General features: G+C 31.5%; 1 protein-coding gene across 12 annotated transcripts in view; it reads left to right on the top strand.

Annotated features, from left to right (window-relative positions):
- The window catches only part of scalloped (TEA domain transcription factor 1 homolog scalloped), a 337,742-nt gene that overhangs the window by 135,102 nt on the left and 185,394 nt on the right, over nt 1–17,246 (top strand). The window lies entirely within an intron of this gene.

Here is a 17,246-nt window from a genome sequence, read left to right as displayed (position 1 = left end):
CACTTGCAATATCCTGTAGCGTCTGTATACATTTTCAAATTTGTTTCAAATCATACGAACATAATCATCGAGTCTCGTTGCAGTGCTAATGAAATTTCAAAATGTTTCCACATAAGACACAGAATGTACTCATAAAAAATTTCTACAAGCAGTCGAATACTTCCGTGACCAACTGTACTTCCTCTATGATCATAGAATCTATGCATCATATAATGAATTATTCCGTGTAAAGTTACGTTTGGCAATCTAAGGATAAGTCAACTCTACCTTCCCAAACTCTCTTAAATTCCACAACCATAAATAAGAGATTAACTTCGAACGATTTTCTTAACTTTTTGGGACATTGAGGGATGAAAAGTGTCCAACCGCTTAGTGCTTATATTTATAAGCATAGGAGATGTTTTTAATTCCATTTCAAAATATTAAGATAACTGCAAGCACAACGATTCACAATATATCTCTCGATTCCGTTCTGTCACAGATATGACTAACACACGTTTAATAGACGCATAGGAAGAAGCATGTATTGATCTAGTCACTACGTGGTCAAAACTTATCCAGAGCATTCGTAGTTTTAAATAAAATTTCTGTGCAATCAGAGTCCTTCTTTTGCCTTAAGATTCTGTACCTTAAAAAGTTGAAGTCGGGTATCCGCCGAAAAAACTAAACTAGGCTATACTATGCTATGATATGTTTAAAAATATTTGCTTCAATACGTAATATACGAAACCGTTTCCGCTCAAAACTAAGCTAATTGTAAGCTGTGCTGTACAAGAATGAAATAGATGAATACGAAACAGATAAAACATTGTTGGTGGAAATTATGGAACCGTAAACTTCGTGTTTTTATAAACCCAAATATTTTTTAATTCGACACATCACAGCTTAGTTTTGCGGTGGATCTCTAGCTTTATTGTCTTCTTTTAGCCCAACTTTCTTTCGTTCTTTAACCAACCAAATCAATCACTCGAAAATATATCGACACTCTGTATATCTATTCAACAAAACCTCAAACCTGCCGTGCTTTCCCAGAATCTCTCTCTCTCTTTCTCTCTCTCTCTCTCTCTCTCTCTCTCCTCTCCTCTCTCTCCTTCCTCCAGAGCGAGACTGGCCGCAACCGCGAATTACTTCGCAATTTCCCGAAATTGCGCAATCCGTGCAGGCTAATGGCCACCAGGTTGTTGCTGGTCGTTCTGGCATGGGTGGGGAGGCGTTGGCAATGGTGGGGAAAATAGTGAATAGAGAAGAGGGGTTAACGTTGGACGATAGAGTTGAAGGGATGGACTACGGCGGAGGCCACGGGGGAGGCGACCATTAATTAAGCAAAATCATAAACCCGGCCAACCGAGAGAACCGTGGTTGCATTGAAAAATATAAACGATCCGGCAGGCCCGTTACTTTCACGAACAAGATCCGCGCACCGGTGTTTAGCTATCGGTTGGCTGGTGCAGCCGAACACAACTGCGGTACGCGATGCAGTTTGCGTCGGAGAGGGATTTTATCATTGGCACCGTTGCCGCGCCGATTGCGGTTTTAGCTCTTTCTACGTGTGTATCGGACATATCAAAGTTGCAAATTGAGAGAATTACAGGGAGTAACGAAAGTATTTGCATGGTATTCTGCTCTTCCTCTTAATCACTTGGCGTACGATATATCTGAAATTAGTTCGTCATTGTATACTTTGGAACAATGTTATACTAAACTGAGAATACTTATGCAACTTCATATTTTTTGGAACATAATTAAAAGAATGGAATCTCGGTGGAGAATGCTGTAATTTATTAAATATTATAACGAGTACTGTACATTGTATATTTCATATACTTTCATATCCTTGCGTATTATGTGAATTTTGTGGATTTGTGCGCGTTCAAATTTTGCATAAGCGCGTACAAATGCACAGTTTATTTACTATGAACAAACAAAGAGAGATTATACATATATTTGTCAAAGAAGAAGTGTCGCTACTTCACATCCTATCACCTTCTGCTCGATTGACCAACACATTCCCATCTTTTTATATAAAATTCATTCTATATATACTTGGATTTTGTTTTGCTTTTATTTCCTTTTTTTTTATTTTTCTATTTTTATTCTCAGTTTTTGCGTGTTTATAAATAGTAGATGGGGTTATTTTTCGGACGATAGAGATTGAATGGCGGTTCCGTCGAGCGCGCTTTATCCTATTATACTCTCGTGTTTTGTTGGTTTTCTTTCTTTTTTTTTTTTTTTTTTTTTTTGTTTTCCCTCGATTGGTTTTGTTCACGGTATTTAGGTATCGGTTTAACGAGATCGGTTTTGAGTTTCGGTCGATCGGTCGACGCGTTGAACATCACGTTATTAATGAAATTGCATTGTCCGGTACGAGAAGGCGATGACAGTTTGTAGATTTATTAAATCGCGTTTGTTGGAGTATTTAGATGATCGCGTGTGTACGATTGTTTGTTGTCTATGCTATGATAAATGCATAACGCAATCGCATAAGAAAGCAAATGTTAAGACGACCTCTTCCACATAATTTAGCTAATATTATTAATGAAATTTTGCAAGTCACGAGTTATAAATCATTAGTATTAACAAATTCTTTTGTACGATATAAGGACAATAAGTTTATATACAGATTATCCTATGTAACTAGGACTAACTACAGTTCTGAAATACGGTGAAACATAAAAAATAAATTTTAAGACAAAATTAAACAGTTTCGAATAATACGTGATCTGGCGTATATATTTCTGGAAGTGATGGTATTTTTTAAATTGTAAGGTCATCTCTATTTTTTAAATAGACATAAATTTTTTGCGTTAATCGATGCGTTTTTTTATTCTCTGTATTAAAGTATAAGGAAATTTGAATCTGAAATACAAGTTTAAAATACAATTCAATTTAAATTTCATCAGATTGAGTGTATGACAGAGAAGGGAAATATGAATATAAAAGTACTGCGTCTTTCTTTGTCTTTCATACGATAAGTTGTGTAAAATTAAAGTCGATATACCTTTCAGCTAATCAAGTTTCGATCTAAATACCTTATAATACTTTCCTATAGAGAACGCAAAGATCTGTGGATCAAAGTATTAAAAAATGTATAAATAAATGTATAAATAAATATAAAAATGTATAAATTTGAAAAAATAGAGATGGTTTTTAAATATTAGAAACGTCATACATCGTTCGAAACAATTTAATCTTGCCAAATGAAATTATTTTCTTCTCTTATCTACCGTTTTAGGGCTATAGCTTGCCTCAAATTGCGTGTAGGATATTCGGTATAAGAAGATACGAAGGTCACAAGAAAACAATATGATAAGTACATTTCTGTTGATCTGATTTTAGTATCACTTCACGATTAAAGTCCAGAAATGTAATTTTTAAAATTATCTGATAAATTGGCGAAATTTTATGGACCGCAAAAGTGTAATTATTGATAAAAATTAGAATAGTTTTTTATTTCTCCGATTATTTTCATCTGTCAATTCTTATCAAAACTAAGTTTTTGTCTTTAGAGCAATTAGAGATAGAGTCTTTATAGCACTCTTTCATTGTAGATGATTTTCATATTATTCAAACAGTTAACAAAATAATAAAAACATTAATAAAATACAAAGAAGAAAATAATACACATATATTAAGATAACTGACAAAAAATTGAATCTCGGTTATAAATGCTATAACACAGTGCTTCATTATGCATTATCAGAAAGTGGAACACGTTGCACCACTTATTAATCGTTATACCTTTCTTATCGATTCTATGTCTCTTAGATGTGCTGGAACGATGAAGAAGAAGAATGGGGCTCAGAAATGATTAATTGCGCTCATTAGTTGCCGAGATTTATTGTTTTGTTGCATTTGAAACATTAAAACGCATATTGAAACATTCTAATTGCACAAAAATTCTTATTTAATGATTGATTTCATTCTAAATACTCGTACTGCCTACGCAAGTAGGTTATTGAATCTAAAGACATATTACTCTATTCATTTGTTAACAACTGCTTATTAATAAAATATAATAGTACCTTTTCAATTAATTCTTTATTAGATCTATATACATACATACACGGGATCACGAAAGTATTCGACCACTTGTAGATATCTTCATATATTATATTATATATATATATTATATTTGTTAAACATTTTGAAATCTCATCAGTACTGTTTTGAATTTTTCATTAACTCGACTATCATGATCATATTGTTAAAATTTGAAACAAATCTGAAAATACCTATTTGAAGAAATTACAAGATATTTAAAGGATATGGAGCGTCTCAGTAACTCTGTTGCGAAAAGATATTCTTTTTGTAATGATGTGAGGAATGAATTGTTTGGTACAAAGGGACACGTATCATAATGTGACATATTCATTTTCATGGTCATATTTTTAAACATTTAGATGTTTCCATAATTTTTTTAAATTAAATTTTATATTTCTTTATATGCCAGCCTATGCGATTTTCTTATTTCTTGTACAAAATTATTAAAGTATTTGTGTCTAAATATGTTTAATTTTAATTTTGTAAAACTTTATATATGAAAACAAGGAAAGACGCGAGAGCCGTAATCTGGCGCTTACGTTCTTCTTGTCTTTCATACAAGACAAGAAATGAAAAAATTTGTGTGAAATTAAAATTTAAATATCTTAAATTAAACATATCTACACATAAGTACTTTAATGCTTTTGTCTATGGAATAAGAAGAACGCATTGACGTACATGTAATGAAGCAGAGTTTATAATAAAGTGAAACATAAGAGACAAGATTTTTCGTGTAGTTTTGATATAGGCGATTTAGTACGCAAAAGCAACGAGTACCAAGCGTAACTGTGCTGTCAATTTCCTCTTCGGCCGTAGTCGTTTTTTAACAGACAGAGCGAGCACCGGTAATTATCGAGCAAGCTAATTGCCTGGACTATTTCTTGCGATAACTTCATCGACAGGGATCCGATCGGACCCAATTACGAATCCCTCAATGTATTACCGGTGTGTATCTTGTGCCGATTCCCCGTGACACGTATACCTGAAAGAAACAGTAAAAGGAGGAGAGGGGAAAAGCGAGGTAGAAAGAAAAAAAGAGAGGAAAAGAAATTGAAAGTAAAAATTACCGGTCTCACTGGCTAAACATAGTGACCGCTGCGGTTAGTTTGAGAAAAATGGCCGATATATTCTCGACTACTGGTGGCTGGGGTACGTGGTCTGAAAAGCCAGCGTTAAAATAGTCGACGGATCGCGTAAACTGAAAGGTGGATAATTTGTTCGACGAAAATGTTGAGCAGAGGACTGTGGTGATGCGTATATTGGTTGTTAATATTTATGTATTGCTTGTGTGTTGCATTTTTTCGTTTTGTCGATGTCTGGCAAAGAATATTATTAAGATATTTATGTATTGTTCGGATACTAAGATATTAGAATATTTACATCTTGACATGTTATTTTAAATTTGATTGATTTTTAAATAATTCGTTTATTGTCGGACATATTTTAAACTTATTTCACAATAGTAATCACGTTCTTTTTCTATCCAATCGCATATTTTTCTTGAAGAAAATACTTTCAGGTGAACTTTTCAGAATAATGCAAATCAAAAAACAAATTTTAAAAATTAATTAAAAGTAATTAAAATTAATGAGCGATTAAAGTTGGTACTAATTTGTAAATTTTAATTAAGAAATTTTATATTTTACACGATGAAACCCGTCAATGATATTTATCGTGTAAGATATAGAATTCAGATAAAAATCTGATATCTTGGAATGAAAACACCTAAATTAAATGTATCGAAAATTGACGTGGTTATCTACGACTCGACGATACCAACTGAGAATTAAAATTCTTATTAATATTAGCTTCGCGTGACTTCAGTTTCACAAGTTACAGAATAGCGAACCAATCGCACACAGTGTTCCTGTTACAACTGATAAAACGCAAGAAACACAAGGAACAGTTTCCGTTCGATCGCCGAAAGATCGAAAAAGAAACGACGCGCATAGGAGTCTAATTACGCACGTAGTAGACAAATTTACCAATCGTAGAAATAATTGTGCGTGTACATTGAAACCGGACATGGTGCTCGTATCGAGAATACGTATATTAGCCGGTGTACTACGCAGCGGAGAGGCAGGCTGAGGTGTATCGAGGTCGACCGGTTCTCTAACAGCCGTCAGCCGTTAAGGGACATTGCGACACACGCGCAAACCATGGTTCTCCATCGTTTTCTCTCTTTCTCTCTTTTCTCTCGCCTTTTGCGCCATGCGAGCCAGAGAACTCCGAGAACTGCGAATAAATTGTTATTAACTCGACAGTGCCACTTGCCCTTTTGCCTCTTGTGAGACCTCAACGATTTGAAGAACTTTTTAGATAAAGTTAACAACGAAGCTAAGAACTAACTAGACCAGATTCGAATCCTCTATAAGTATTTCATAATAAAGAAGAGATAACTAACTAATATTAGGATATTTACTTGTATATCAGCTGATTTTTTGAATATGTAAGCGTAGTAAAGGATACTGGGGTCTTTATGCGATTTTTTAGTTATGTGTCTTTTCTTTTCCTCTCTCTCTCTCTCTCTTTCTCTTTCTCTCTCTCTTCTCCTCTCTCTGTTGACGGCTGCTGCGTCCAAGCATTCTGATTGTGAAAATTGCAAAGAAATTGTTATTCGTCCGATAGTGCCACTTGCTTGTCCTTTCGCCTAGTACACGATCTCAACGATTTGAGAGAATTCAAGGTTGAATAACTTTTTAGATAAAATTATTTATAATTTTAATTATATTTATTATTATTATTTACTATATATTATAGTAATTTTAGATAAAATTAATTAATTAATGGACTCAAGTACCAAGCAAACTAGATTCGAACCGTTTGTGAGAATCTCGTGAGAAAGAGACGATAAGTAACTAACTAATATCAATGAAGAAGAATTTAAAGAAGTAATACTCGACGCCTATAAAGCGAACTAAAACGGAATATTAACAAACGGAATAAAACAGCTAAAATTGCAAAAAACATCTTGGATCTTAATTAACGTTTGAAGAAGTCAAAGGTATAGTTGTTAAGAGAAACAGTATTTTGATATCTTCACTGTTTCAATACTACGACAATATTTTGAATTTTACAAAGAGAGCGAAGATATACTCATTTAGATCCAGAATCAAATAAAAGGATAGTTTTGCTAACATGGGATTAATCGAAAATATAATGAATTCTAAACCGGTTTTATTAGCGCCGTCGTAGTACATGGAAGATGAAATTCACTTTTAAAAATTAATATACAGTAAAAAGATTGGCATCTGATAATATGAAATATCATAGAGCAGTTTTGTTATTTAAAGGTTTCATCATTCTCAGCTCGTTTAATTGTCAAGCTGTTGATAAAATAAAAAAAATTCTTTCGAATGGATTGAGAGTTGCAGTTGATAGAGATATCATAGTCTCTTGTAATTTTAATAACAATGCCTAAAGTCAATTAACACTTCGACGAATCGTGCGTTTAATTTTGATATAATTAATATGATTTTAATTGCAACAATTTAATTTCACGTATCATACATCTTTCGATTACGAAAAAAGGTAATAAAGTACTGCTTCCGATTTATCATTAATTGGCATATTTCAGCAAAATTTGTGTATTGTTAATAAAAATCGATAAATTAGATTCGAATCCACTACAAGTATTTAGAAAACAGAAGCGGTATATCCAAGAAGACTCGAATCTAAACACAACAGATTTGAACCTTGTACGAGTACTTTAGTAAATCAAGAAAGGACTCCCAAGGGGAATCAAACGCTGCCCGAATAGGTTCGAAACTTTACCATCACCTTACTAGAAATTGGCTTAAAATCATTTTTCTCCTCTATCGCTTTTAAATCGTTGCAATTGCGAACGTTCAACTAAAATTTCCAGGAATCCCGTTTATCGTCTATAATTCTACAGAATTTAGCTTTTGTTAGAAGAATTCAATAAAACGGCAATGCCTTCTATTTCTCCTCTTCTTGTTGTTTTATGTTTATATTAAAAAAATTATGTTTATATTAAAGAATAATGTCGGAAATAATAGATTCAAGCCTTCCGGATAAAATAATACACACAATAATAATACACACATAATTGTCAGATATTTTATGATTCTGCGATGACTGAAACAAGATTTCTAATTTATTAATCGTTGATCTAATAATAATAGTATGTGATTGAATGTTTTCGTATAATTGATAAAAGAATATTTCTTGTATGGAACTAAGTAGTAAGAATAATAAGATTCTGTAGATCATATTTGATTATAGAAATCTAAAGGTATTATAAATTATAATATTATATATTTAATATTAGGAATAATATAATATAATATGTTATTAATAACTAATAACGGATGTGAAAAAATTAATAATTCGTTTAGATATAAATAACAAAGGTAAGATGAGATATCGAGCGAATGATATTGATGCAAGTTACGCCAGACAATTAAAATCCTGATCGTTGGTTGAAATTATTCCAGTTATTTATGAGATCATATTAAAGTCATAGCATGCGGGAATGGAATTGAAACCTTCAGATGGCAAGATAAAAAATTATTGAATCATTTGAAAAAGTGAAAGGTTGAAGGACGTTAATCGGAACTTACACATATAGGATTATTTCTAATATGTGATAAAATTGAAGAAGAATAACATTTCACTGGTAGCCAAATACTCTTTACTAGAATATAAACGCCATAACAGAGAAAGATGATGATGACATTATGAATCTTCAAAATTAATTACATTATTATTTAATTTTATATTAACGCAATTATTCTTTTGATTGATTTTAAGATTAAATGCGTATTTTTTCCATTCTTAGGATCATTTCAAAATTATCGATCGTTCTAATTTTAAATATGCATTTCATTTTTCATAAAACTTCATCGATCTATGATTTATTTTGTGAAAACTTAATAAATAATCCCCTTTTCGATATCGTTCAATTGTACTTGACGATAATAGTTTCAGTTAATGGTTTATTTTCATTTGTATTTTATATTTTACGTGATAAATGATATTTGTGATTTGTATACGTGTAGTATATATCATATAAGTATAGAATAGAAATTAAGAAATAATTAATTAATATTAGAAAATAATAATTTAATATTAAGGAATAACAATTTGATATTATTTAGGAATCTAAGGTATAGAATACAAATTATAACACAACAGACTTTAAAATTGAATAACTTAACTTGAAATCTTGTTCGTCATTCGCAAATTGAAACTAGAAAATACTAGACTATTCCTTTTTTCAATAATAACGTACTAAAGTACTTCTTTTTACCTAGACTATAACGTAAAAATCAGATTATGAACAAAAGTAGGTACAATACGTTCCTTCTTTGTGGTCTTCATATGGAAATAACTAAGTTAAACTAAAGAGCCATGATTAAGTTTATTGATGCTTGTAAGCTTTAAAGTATCAAATATTACGCTATTATAATTAATCAATTCAAATTATCCAAATTATATATAGTGATACAACCACTGTTTTCAATTCAACGTATCATAATTAAACAAGTAACTTTGATTATTATCAGCACTTTTAGGTAACTTAGTTGTCTCAATACTCAAGTTGCTTCGTTGAAATTAATTATTAATTAACGTTACACTTTTCCTTATGAAGTACCTTGCAAAATGATATGGTAAAGTGAGTATGGTCAACATATGGTTTCATTAAAGCTATAATTAGTGCCGGGAACTTTATGAATAACCATTTCATAAAAACGAGTTCCGGCGAAATATATATATGTACATATTGCCTAAAATTGCCTAAAAGAGTCTCTATCAAAGAAAGAATTCAAACACGATATTACATAAAATTTTCTCTTTTGAATGAAAAAACGATGGTTTAAACATAGTGTCGGTTAAAATTGTCTTCTTTGAAGAAAACTACACTAGACAGAAAAAAAAAGAAAATTCAAATATAATATTATCTACATTATGTAACACTTTTCCCATGCTCATGGAAAAAGTTGATAAGTATTATGTAATATATTATGTAAAATTCTTTTCTTCAATCATAAAAATTTCATAACAAAGTTACATTCTGTAAAACTCTTGAATTATACCATTTACCATCGTTACATTGTACACCCTACAAACATAATAAGGCTATTTATCATAAAATAAAATTTCACTGTAAAGTTAACATGTTCTATGGTAAGAAATCTAATTGGAAGCTATTTTACATCTCAATATCCGTTAAAAAATATGTGTAAGAAAAGTATATGCTTATTTATGAAAAGGTGAAAGAAATTAATATAAATTTTTTCGTAATTATATATGATTAAAAAAAATATATAATATGAATTTCTTTTTCTGAAGGTAACTTTGGAAACTTTAGAAAATACATATTATCATCTATATATATATCTATACCTATAATCAATAACAATAACCTTAAAGTTATCTTCAAACTGTACGTTATACAGACAAAAACATTTTCCATCGATTTACTAACAACAAAATAATCTGAGCTCTAAGTTTGCATTATTTCGGAAAGTAATTGGAAGTATTATATTCCATATATTTCTCCGTTAGTTTACAATAATATAAAATTAAATAAAGTTATATAAAATTTTATTTTCAAAAAAAAAATTCTTATTTCGTATTTTCATCATCGCAAGAAGTTGTTAGTGTGTGCTAATTGAAAGTATTATAGAAAAGTTTGCTTTCTTTGTTCACTGTTTTCCGCGGAAAATTGCCTGGAGTACGCGCTTAATCTCTAACAGTGGCACTGTTCCACGTTTTTCCAACGGCACTTGCAACTATGTCCTTAATACATATCTTCTTATCGTGAACACCTATCGTTGCGTTATTAAAAGGCGCGAGCATAGTTACGAAAAACAAACATGGCAATTCTATACGGTATTCCGGTTTCCCCTGTTGTAGTTCAATCGCACTTTCTCACAGCGCAGCGCAGCGTATGCGTAATAAACGACACGGTGAAAGATACTTTATAGAACTACCATATGAAAGCTTAAGATATTATTTAATGATAGATTCTTTGTCGAAGAAAATTCGACACGATTGTAAAATTAGAAATTGTGAGTCAATTGTGGGTCGCGAAAAAATTACGGTTTTCGAAAGCGAGACTCGTCCCATAAAAGTTTGAGAAGTTCTTGCTTCGAAAATATTGAACAATATCTAAAATTTAAAACGATGGAGTTTAGTTTCTTTTCTTTGTTGACAATTATGTCTATGTAGATACCTTTGGAACGGTAATTCTAACTTTCATTGAGATTCAAATTTAATTGTATATTTCTATTTTATTTTCGTTGTACTATTTTAATTATTAGATACTATTTATATATAGTAGATTTGATTAAGGGTAATGTTCATTTAAATTAACTGATAATAGTTATATTTTTTGCATATGTAAAGTAATAAATATTCATTTGAAATATAAAATAACAATGGCATCTTTTTTCTAAATTATTCAAAGATTGCTTTACTTATGTAAATTTTGTAACAGAGATTTAATGAGATTCAATATAAGACGTTACGAGATTAAAAATAGGTTCTATCAAACTTTCTAATATAATTCTATTAGTATAAAGATAAGGATTAACTAGAAAAAGAATAAATCTGCATATTTAATTTTAGAATCGAATGAAAGGAGAATATTGTCTGTATAAAATTAATTAACACAGCATTAATATAAAAATAAAAATTTACAAATTCCATTCATGAAATATTCAAAGTAAAATGTCATGTCTTTTTATTGTTATCTTAATGATCATCCTTTCTAAATTTCACAATACATTCGACCTGCTTGTACTTTTCTATCGTCTTTAATTGACCGTAATCATTTTGCTGGGAAATTATTGGAAGCAAAATGGTTGCGCACACGGATCACTCTATCGATAAATTAACAATTAACGATCCGCAACTACCACCTGCGGCGGGGTCGGAATTATGGTTAAATATCGAGCTCTGGCGCTGGAAATCGCGAATAGACTTAATACGGTATATTATAACAATCGCGTTGAATCTGCCGATTTAATGGCGACGCGGCGCGACGTCCTGCTCGCCGGGAAATCAATTTTGCATGCGGAAACGGAAAGAAATCGCATTCATAAGCGAGATTGATTCGACGATGCATGAAACAATTTTCAGATAACGTCCGGCGTAATCATTTTGAAATATTATATTCATTATGGATAATTATAATTGGCCACGTTCCACCGATCGAGATTTATGCTTATCGCTGTTTAAACGTCCTGTATAAGCTTCTGTTATGGTCGGGAAACATTATGGCCCATTTTGAATTTACGTGGATAGGCAGGATTTAATTTTCGATGCGAAGGAGGAAATTATTTAGAAGATGAAAATTTGTACTAACGTGTAATTTATACTAATTTTCAAGACTGTAAGATTTATAAGGAGAAATGGAAGAATTGTAAATTATCCTTTCTATAAATATCGTTGGGAAAATCGTAAATTCAAGTAACTTTATTATAAGAAGTTTTGTTTTTATCTTTTTGTTTATTTAAATTTAGAAAGTTTATTCAAATACCGTTTAAAATTAATAATCATAAACTAAATTAAGTTGAATTTGGTACATGGACTTCCTGTATCTATATACTTTGTATTCTTAAATTGAACAGATAATTGACTTGCAAACAGTTTCACAGATCCTAAATTAACGTATTTAAAGATTAGTGAAAATCGTTTCAATCGTCAAAAGATGTATTTGGTTGTATTGAGATCTGTTGGTTGGTAAATGATGTTTTATTTTTATTACAAAAAGCGCCATTCGTAAAAAAGATCCGTGTACTAATGTCTATTTATATCCTCACAGTGAATCGATCCAAAAATAAGATCACCGTCATAGTGGACGCACATCCACCAAAGTAAGTCGTGGCGGTGATGTTTGTTTAAGTATTGCGTATTTTACGATATTTTACGTCAAAGCATTTTAATAGAAACTGCAATTGATTTTCTATAATAATTATCAGATTTCAATATAAAAAATTATTCTTTCATAAGATTCTTCCATTCTATTCATTCTTTTTTCTAATTCTATTAATTCACTTTGTTGCGTCCTGTCATTAAGAATTTCACTATTATAATGTAAACATCTATTTTTATTATTACTTCATAATATTCTAAATTACACTGCGAATATTTATACAAATTCATATTTTTATGGATACAACCAGAGAAGTAGAAGTGTAGATTTTACTAGAAAAAGTTAGAAAATTATAAAAATAAAGGAATATTATCTAGAAATATCTATTTCACTTGATGTTATTATATGTGTAGTTTTCCTATTGTATGTATTTCATAATAATGCTAACAAAATTTCAAAATCTTTTGCATAACACATATAACATAAGTATAATAACAAAACACCCGACTAATACAACCTTCTAACAAATTTTATCGTTTATCCCAAATCTAAACTCACCTTTCCCCACCACTCGTGTATTAGTATCTCTCAAAAATATCAAGCATCAAATCACGAGCATTCGTCACATGCCCAGGTATAAGAACTTAAGTACATGAAATGGTGTAAATCGATAAAAAGCTTAACTGCACTTCGTTCGAGCAGAAAGAGAAGAATGCAACTATGGCACTATGGCGTCGGTATCGCAAGAGTATCGGTATAATTTTGTAATCAAACAACCGGGCGGATGCTGTTTAAGGTTCGAAACAAGAGGTTGACGATGGTTTGACGTGGTCGATTCTCGGCACACCAGACAGCTCTCTGGGAAATCCGGACGAACCGGCCGAAGCAAAAGAGGGAAGGACGTGCACTGCGTATCAGCGTATGGTTCTCCTCTGTCAAGATCAAAGGCAGGCGAATCGCGGTAAAGAAAGCAATCGTTCCACTTGAAAGAAAGGGACGAATGACGCTGGTTGTACAGGGTGCCCAAGCACTTATGGTACAATAGATAAAGTGGCGATTCGACTTGAAAACAAGCCGAAAATTGAAATAAAATTTTTTCTCAGGGCGCTTCTCGAAGAAATTAAAAAATTTATCATTTATCAAAATTTAATCTTTATTTTCACGAAAACGAGACCTTCTTAAGCGAAAAGACTCTATTTCATGTTTTTAACTTATTTTCGAATGTAGAATAACCTGATTGTTTATTCCTACCCAGTCAGAGATTAGCCATGTTCAAATAGGCGAACTTATAGAACTGTTCCATCCTGCAATTTCGATGATTTTTAAATATGTTGTAAAGCTCAACATTTTAAACAATTTTTTCCTATAACTATCGGTCTCTCTTAGTTTCCGAGATATTTGCAAAAGGCTGCATGTACTATTACTGCAGTGTATTTTTGCCTGATGTATTTTTACCAGCAACCAACACTGACGCATGCGCTGCCACAGACGCACAATAATAAAATATTGGTAGAATTCATTCTAGTGATACCGGCAGCTTTTCGTGAAAATCTCGCAAACCAATCGTTCCGTAACTTTATTATACGTTTTATTTTATACATATATATAGAAATTTATATCTAGAAACAAGTTATTCAAGGTATCAATTTCTACGACATATTTAAAAGTCATCAAAATCGTACAGTAATTAACGTTTCTACAGTTTCACCAGAAGTTGTTTAAGATGTTGAACTTTACAATATATTCAAAAATCACCGAAATTGAAGAGGATGGAACGGTTGCATAAATTCACCTTGAAATATACTAAACAAATTTTCCAAATTCCATTTTCTCAAGAACGAAGCAGCGTATGAATAAATTTTATTCTTTATCGATTTATTTTTTTCACGTAGAATCATCTCCTTGTAGATTGTGTCGCGGTTCCTAGGACACCCTATAATGTGGAAGTAGATCTTCGTCGCTTGTGAAATCACGCGAAGGTGTGCACCGATGATCGTTAGGGCGATCGGGCATTGAGACGATAAAAAAGGAAAGTCGTTTGTTTACTATATGTCCTAATGGCTGTCTTCGAACCAGTTCGTAATTGGCACGTCCGTATACGTTGCCCTTCTTTCTTTCTTCCCGCGTTTTCATACCGCGGTTCATTGATCGTTGTTTCTTAGTAATAGATTCAAGCAAGATCGCACACTTAATTTAAAATTTATTTTATCTTTCTTTTTATTTCATCTCCATTTGTAGTTTGTCACGTCCCGCGCTGCGCACGCGCCGTAACGTAGGCTAAAACTACCAATAGCGCGAGTGAGCGTTCCAATTTGAAATTTAAATAAATTTTAACAATTTGTATATAAACCAAATTCGAACCTCATAACCCCCTCCACGGTAGACCTAAATATAAATAAGCGTAGCGGCATAGAAGAAGCGGTAATAATAATTCTTTAGTTTTAGAGTAGTTAATTCCTCAGTTTTGGGTGATTAGTTTTCTCAGTTCTTGGTGATTAACTCCTTGATTCTTGGCGATCAGTTCCCATCTCCTGGTAAGTAATTTCTTGTTCATAGCGATTAATTCTTAATTCCTCTAGCTCTTAATTTCTCAATTCCTTGTTTTTTAATTCTTCAGTTCCTTAGTTTTCAGCTCTTAATTCCTTTAGCTCTTAGTTTTGCTCTCAGCTTTTAGATTCTTTAGTCCTTTAGTTCTTTAGCTTTTAGTTCTTTGTTTTATTAGTTTCCAATTCTTGTTAGTCTTGTTAATCGACGTGTTTGTATTTGTCAATTTGTAAACTATCGAAAACCTATCGAAATTAAAATCTTGTAATTAATAAGAGCGAAACGTATTGCGAACGATTGTAACTTCGAGCATTCGAAATTTCAACGACTATTCTGTCAATATCCAATTAGAATACGAATAAACATTTTTTTTTGTGAAGAATATTTGTCTAATAATATAGCAGGATTAAGCGAACATTTATTTTCATCAACTTTAATCTTCTCCCGTGTCAGTACTCCTGCGCATAGCAGGTTAGCCGAAACGTGGAGTTTAATTTCATTAAGCATTAAATAACAGACAATACTACAATTTAATCTAAATTCAAAAATTAACGGCAACGCAACCAAAACGAGCCAGACAAAACGTAACAAGTTACATTTTGTGTATTTAACATTTGAAACTATTCGTACTCTTAAGATGTATTCATACAATCTCACTCACTCGTAACTTTTATTCTCACACAATCTCAGACTGAGACAATCAAACTCACCCTGCTATACCAATACATTATATATAATATTAATTTACTAAATTAATATATTAATATATAAGTTCATAAGCGTGTATGTAATATAAAGTAATAGGTGAATTTTTCACTTTGACGCTTAATTTTGAGTTTGTGTTATTACATTATTGAGTATATGTAATTGTTATTTAATAAGATCTATTGGATGTGTAGCAACCTATTAACGTTGTATTTTGACCTATGTATCTGTACTTCGCTCATGACAATGTTAATATTTAGGGATTTTCTAATGTCTTCGTTCGTGACATACCAGAGTTTCTCTAATTATTTATTATAGGATTTTTGCATGCTCTATTTCAATTTTCTTCGCATTAGATTTCAATGCTTTGGGCCAAAGTAGTGTACCATATCTCCATAGCGGTTTAATTAACAATATGTATTTGCCATTTCAAGTGAATTTTTAGTCTCGAACTTCCCCTGGTTAGATAGTAGAAGATCTTGGTTATCTGTTTCATTTTTTCTGGTTTCTTTTACATGCTCGCAACAGATAAACTTTCTGTTCAATACTAATCCCAGACATTTTACTTTATCTTTTTATCGTATTGCCACATTATTGATTCTTATATCTGGGCTGTTCTTTTTGATTAATATAAAACATATATTACTATCTTTTTTGGTGTTGATCATAATGAATCATTTGTCCATCCAATCTTTGAGTTTGATGAAATTTTCTTCTAGTCTGTTGGTTGTTTGTTGTGTATATTCTCTAGTTTTAATTATAACTATATCATTGTATAAATATTCCCTTGTCCAATTTCTGGCGCATCCGCGTTATATAGTGAATATAGTGTTGTATGGGGACACACCCTATTAATTTTTCTGTACTTATAGTCTTAACCTCCGAGTACTTATTTAAGATGAGAATAGAAAGTAAAATAAATAAATTATTATCCGATTCGAATAATTTTAACTCCATTAATTCGATTTATTATTTCATATAAAATAACAAGTAAATTTCAAAAGATGACAGTAAATGACAATAAATTCTGCAATCTTGTTTGAAAAGTAAATTAATTCTAAAGAAAAATCCATGTACCACAAATAAACGTTTTTATATTTTCTTGGTGAAA

This window comes from Bombus vancouverensis, chromosome 8 (genome assembly GCF_051014615.1).
Source record: "Bombus vancouverensis nearcticus chromosome 8, iyBomVanc1_principal, whole genome shotgun sequence".
Lineage (NCBI taxonomy): Eukaryota > Metazoa > Arthropoda > Insecta > Hymenoptera > Apidae > Bombus > Bombus vancouverensis.
Note: the sequence above shows the minus strand (reverse complement) of the source record. Positions and strands in the feature narration are given on the sequence as shown.